This window comes from Diospyros lotus, chromosome 10 (assembly GCF_014633365.1).
Source record: "Diospyros lotus cultivar Yz01 chromosome 10, ASM1463336v1, whole genome shotgun sequence".
Classification (NCBI taxonomy): domain Eukaryota; kingdom Viridiplantae; phylum Streptophyta; class Magnoliopsida; order Ericales; family Ebenaceae; genus Diospyros; species Diospyros lotus.
The window spans coordinates 4,342,248-4,348,247 of NC_068347.1; positions in this window are offsets into that span (position 1 = coordinate 4,342,248).

The following is a 6,000-nucleotide window of genomic DNA, read 5'->3' on the forward strand; positions in this document are numbered from 1 at the left end:
AAGATTTGGGCGCATGATTGATTGATTGATTGATTAGTTAATTGATTGACAAGATTTGAGAGCATAAAAAGGAATGGATGATTGATTGATTACCTGATTGATTGATTGAAAAGATCTGGGAATATAAAAGGAATGATTGATTGATTGACCAGATCTAGTTATTTATTTATTTTCTATGTAATTTAGGATTTTTATTAATTTCCATGTAGAATTAGGATTTAATTATTTGCCTATTTAAAGGCTTTTCCATTGTAAACATTAGATAGAAATTATTATGAATTTTTGAATTTGAGAGATTTATCTCTTTTATCTTGTTCTTCAATGAACAATCGAACTTATCAATGGAGTGATTCCTTTGTGGCGTTCAAAACCTGAACTTATCAAAGATTTGGGCAGTCTTTGTGGCGTTCAACAATTCTTGGTTCTTGCTTCCGTATAATCAATGGGTCTAGATTTTAATATAGTCTAGGTTCTTGGTTCGTGAATCAACGGGTCGGGAATTCTTTGCCTTCTACCCGATTTTGGCTTTTCTGGGGTTCGTTTCAATCTTTTGTGGGTTCCTTTGGTCTTGTCCCATCGCGGGTTCACATCAGTTGGTATCAGAGCTTTGGCTCTAAAATCGAGTATTTATCTATCCTTTTTTTTTTTTCATTCTTATATCATTTAAAAATACAAAAAAATATTCACATCCTAAGGTTTTATTCCTTCTTTTGATTCTATGTCACATTATCTTGAGTCTTATTCGAAATTCCTAGAGTCATCCGTATTAGAAAGTTAAAATAAAGAGATTTTTTTTTTTCTTTTGGTATCTTGTTCTGTTTTTTTCGTTATTCCTTACATTTCGTTCTTGAGTCATTTTGTTTGATTTTTCTTAGAGTCATACAAAAAAAAAAAAAAAAAAAATGCTTGAAAGTTTGCAGGCTTTCGGGGATGTGACTATTTGTGAGATTGCCTACAAGCTGATCCTTCCAGTTCACGATTCGAGGACGAATCGTCTTGAAGAGAGAGAGAATGATGAGAATCATGGAGGGCCGACTAACAATGATGCAATCGGACAAGTCAACCTCGTCAACCATGTCGGAATTGGATGATTGATAAGATTTGCGCATAAAAAGGAATGGTTATTGATTGATTGGTTGATTGCAAGATTTGGGCGCATGATTGATTGATTGATTGATTAGTTAATTGATTGACAAGATTTGAGAGCATAAAAAGGAATGGATGATTGATTGATTACCTGATTGATTGATTGAAAAGATCTGAGAATATAAAAGGAATGATTGATTGATTGACCAGATCTAGTTATTTATTTATTTTCTATGTAATTTAGGATTTTTATTAATTTCCATGTAGAATTAGGATTTAATTATTTGCCTATGTAAAGGCTTTTCCATTGTAAACATTAGATAGAAATTATTATGAATTTTTGAATTTGAGAGATTTATCTCTTTTATCTTGTTCTTCAATGAACAAAACTTCGAACTTATCAATGGAGTGATTCCTTTGTGGCGTTCAAAACCTGAACTTATCAAAGATTTGGGAAGTCTTTGTGGCGTTCAACAATTCTTGGTTCTTGCTTCCGTATAATCAACGGGTCTAGATTTTAATATAGTCTAGGTTCTTGGTTCGTGAATCAACGGGTCGGGAATTCTTTGCCTTCTACCCGATTTTGGCTTTTCTGGGGTTCGTTTCAATCTTTTGTGGGTTCCTTTGGTCTTGTCCCATCGCGGGTTCACATCAACATTATATAATGATAGAAATACATGCGCCACTCTGGCCCTCTAGGCCTCCACTTCCATGAGACTATGTGAATACATATATAGCAAAATTCATCAACCACCCACAGTGGTAATGAAAGTAAAGCAAGATTGCTACGGGATAAATAGCGTAGTTCAAAATTTTGAACTTACCCCGATCCCGGTGATTGTATCAACGTCGAAATTAAATCATTCACAAACAAATAAATAAATTTAACCTTTAGATCATCGAGTCGTTCGCGGATTCGAGCCGTCCAAGTGTCCGGCCTCTAACTCGTGATATGGACAGTAAAAGAACATCCACGTTTCAAATCGATGCCAAAAGAAATGGGAAGAGTGAACGGCAATACATTTTTCAACTCTTGAAAAATGACACCAAAAACACTATTATTTTGGGCAACCCATAAAGGGATATTTATAGTGAAATATCCTAGGGTTTCTAAAACCCTAATGGATTGGGCTAGCCCTTCAATTCTAATTTAATTAGAATCTTAAGTGGGCTTATTCTAGTCCAACTAGAAATATAATTAAATGGCTCAATCCTTTTATAGGTTAAATAAAATATTATGGCCCAAATCTAATTCAAGCTCAAATATATTTTATTTAATATTTGGCTCAAATCTAATTTGGTCCAAATATAATATTTAATATTTTGCCCAAATCTAATTTAGTCCAAATATAATATTTATTTTAATATTTGGCCCAAATCCAATTTAGTCCAAATATAATATTTAATTTAATATTTGGCCCAAATCTAATTTAGTCCAAATATTAACTTAAGCCCAAATATATTTTATTTCCTATTTGCCACTCCAACAAATAGAAAATTATTAAATTAGAAACTCCTTCCTAATTTAATTAATTGCCATTTTTAGGAAACTCTTTCCATTATGAAAACTCCTCGTCATATTGACGTCATTACGTCTATTTGTTCTTTTTTCGTGAGAATCTACGACGGTAAAACTTCTTGTCGAAGTGTCCCACTTAACCATATGTCCACTCTCCTGGTTTAAGCCAGGGACCGTGCCTCTTCCGTATGACTGATTAGGCTTCCGAATATGTTGGCAATGTGTCGGTACAAACACATAAGACAAGATTGGCCTTTAGCAAGGCATCATGCCTACCCAATTATTCAGAAGGATTCATAATCCACAAATAACCTTTCACGAGCATGGTTACCGTGTAATTCGATCATCTCGTCAATATATCTTATGTGATCTCAAGTATGGCGATGTGTTGCTTGATAACGATCACATGATTTTTTTTCGGTCTTCTGGATATCTTCACTTAATAGAAAGTAAATCAATAACTCCTTATTGATCTCTTTTACCATGACCATGGATTTAAAGTGAATATCCACTGAAGGCGCCTTAGATACATCATCCTCTATCAAGGGATAGACGAGTCCCATCTTGGTTATACACCCATGTCCATAAGCCTCACGATATGCCCAATGATCGCCCACGTGCAGCCTTTATCTAGGCCCATCGAAACGATGTCAAAGCATATCGGTCTTCTTATGAGATGATCGTGACGACCTCAGGTCCAAGGATTAGTTACACCCATCTCGTATGAGAATACCATCAACATATAACCAAAATGGTTTCTCATGGCGAGTCATGTCCAGTGACACATTCTCCAACATTGGTCACCTATGTACTTGTCTAGGCATCCCCATGCCTATGGATGTGAGACCCCCATTGCTACCACATAGCAAAAACATAGCACATACAAGTCTTATCGCAATTGTCAATGTCCATTCTTGACATTGCTACGACTTGGGACGTTTAATGATGTCTAGAAACTGTGATGCATCATCTCACATCTTTATAGATTATTCACAATATAAATCATATGGACTTCTATCTAGTTTCATTCGGTTATTACAATAATAACAAGAAACTAATAGAATGACTTCTTGTGAATTTGAATAACTCCTTATTTAAATCATAACATGATTACAATTGTTAGTGTACAACATGCCCAATCTGATTGGGTCTAGAGCACCTACACTAATAGGTAAGAGAATCACCTACTGGGTTTATGGCCACCTCACCTTCGTTAGACACTCAATGGGATACCCTATTTCTCACTTATAGAACTTAGCCCCCGTGCCAAAATAATAATAAGAGGCACAAAGACAATGATAGTAATGCATCACACAGGATAAAAGATTTCCGTGGATATGCCAACCAAAAACATTACTTAAAAATTTCCCCAAATGTGATTATTACGGTTAATATAGATTTAGGAAAGCCTTAATTAACTCAAACCATATCCAAAATATATGATATTATATATTAAATCGAATCTCTCAAAGTATAGTTTATGATACTTCAAACAGATTGCAATTTTGAGTTCTACATCAAAAGTTATGGCCGAAACAGCAAAGTATGCGCAATGTAATCAAGTCACGCTCGAGTAGACTCGTGGGCAAATCCAAGTTGACTTGGCCCGAGTCGACTCACCCAAAACTGAGTCGACTCGGCTCAAGTCAACTTGATCTCCTGGAGAAGTTGACTTGGCTAAAAACGGGAGAAAAAGGCCCAAAGAACCCAGCTTCGCCCGACTCGACTTACCCCACTAACAAGTTGACTCAGCGCAACCAAAAATGCACAAAATGAATACAAAACACCCAAAACCACGCATAGCTAATCCCCTAGCCCCCAAGTTGCCACTCCATGAATGAAAGATGGGAAAGAACAAGCCCCATGGAGACTAAAAACAAGACTCCTTGACCTCTTGAAGGAAACCCACATTTTTAGAAAAAGATAGAGACAAGCTATTTAACTCAAGTTTTTCAAAACACCATTTGAAGATATGAACATATCAACTTGGCTAAACATAAAGATATAATCTTGCATCAAAAGATAGGAGAAATGAAAAGAGATGCTTGTCTTTAGATGGAGAGACCAAGAAGATGATGAAGACCCTCCACTTGAAGCTCTGATACCAAGCTATCAAGGCTCATTCCCGGATTACCCGCTAGCATAGGAAGTCCGAGAGAAAGTCCATTCAAAATGGATACAGATACAAATATTATCCCGAATTTGCCAAAAAAAATTTTCATTCCCATATTTGCTCGCTATCAATAGGAGCTAAAATCAACATTACACATCTTTATTTACATCATAAGCTCAGGTTTACAACCCATGCATTTTAAAATATACAAGGGCACTAACTTTAGATACATCATGAAGCCTTTTACTTATACCCTCAAAACTACACCCATGGATCTTTTAGGCCAGGACATGTCTATACACATCTATCATAACTCGCCCCAATTAATTATCTTCCACTTATCTGGAATGAAAAAGAAGTAAAGGTGAGCCATAAGGCTCAGCAAGTATATATAGCAAAGGGAAATTACGATAAGATCAATATACGAAGGCATGAATAAAAAAGAGTCAAGGGAAACTCACTACCCGACCACTAAACCTCAATTGAGTTCATGTCTTCCACACTTGACAACAACCTCCTCAAAGGTAACCACTTCATTATAATTTAACAAAACCCATTCTAAATTTTCATAAGGTATACATGCACATTCACAACAATTGCCTTACAAGGTTCCTCTAACCATATTCATCAAAACATGCATTTCACATGAGTACTAAACTCCTTTTTCCCATGCCATGGACATCATACATGCCATGTGTTATTCCTATCATCATGCACATGAAACCATAACAGAGAAACCCACGTGGCCCCCAAAACTACCACTACTATGCATGCATGCATATATTATAAAGGATACTTATGATTCAACTGAATGCCATGCCTTTAAAGAATCATTGCATAGCTCATGCCTCAATTTACAAAGGGATGACCTTCCCATGCATCACAATAGCTCAAATAGCCAATCATACATGCAGATGTATATATGCTCAAATAGCCAACACATCCATGCAGATGTATATGTATATACACAGATACCAAAATTCCAATAGCCAATCCTGGCTCGAGAAACGCCTACCGGGTTTATGGCCACCTCACCCGCGTCATGGTCAAATAGGGTACCCTTTTTCACACACGCAGACTTTGCTGCCATACCAAAATAATAATAGTGGCGCAAATTATAACATCAAGCATGCATATGTGAATTCAAGTACATGCCACATCACGAATGGCCACCATAGTACATGCAAACCCTTTACACATAGTGTATACCCATGGCTATATACATCATACATGCATGCCCTTCTTTAAACTATGAGTGCCCAATGATAATTACCATGCCATG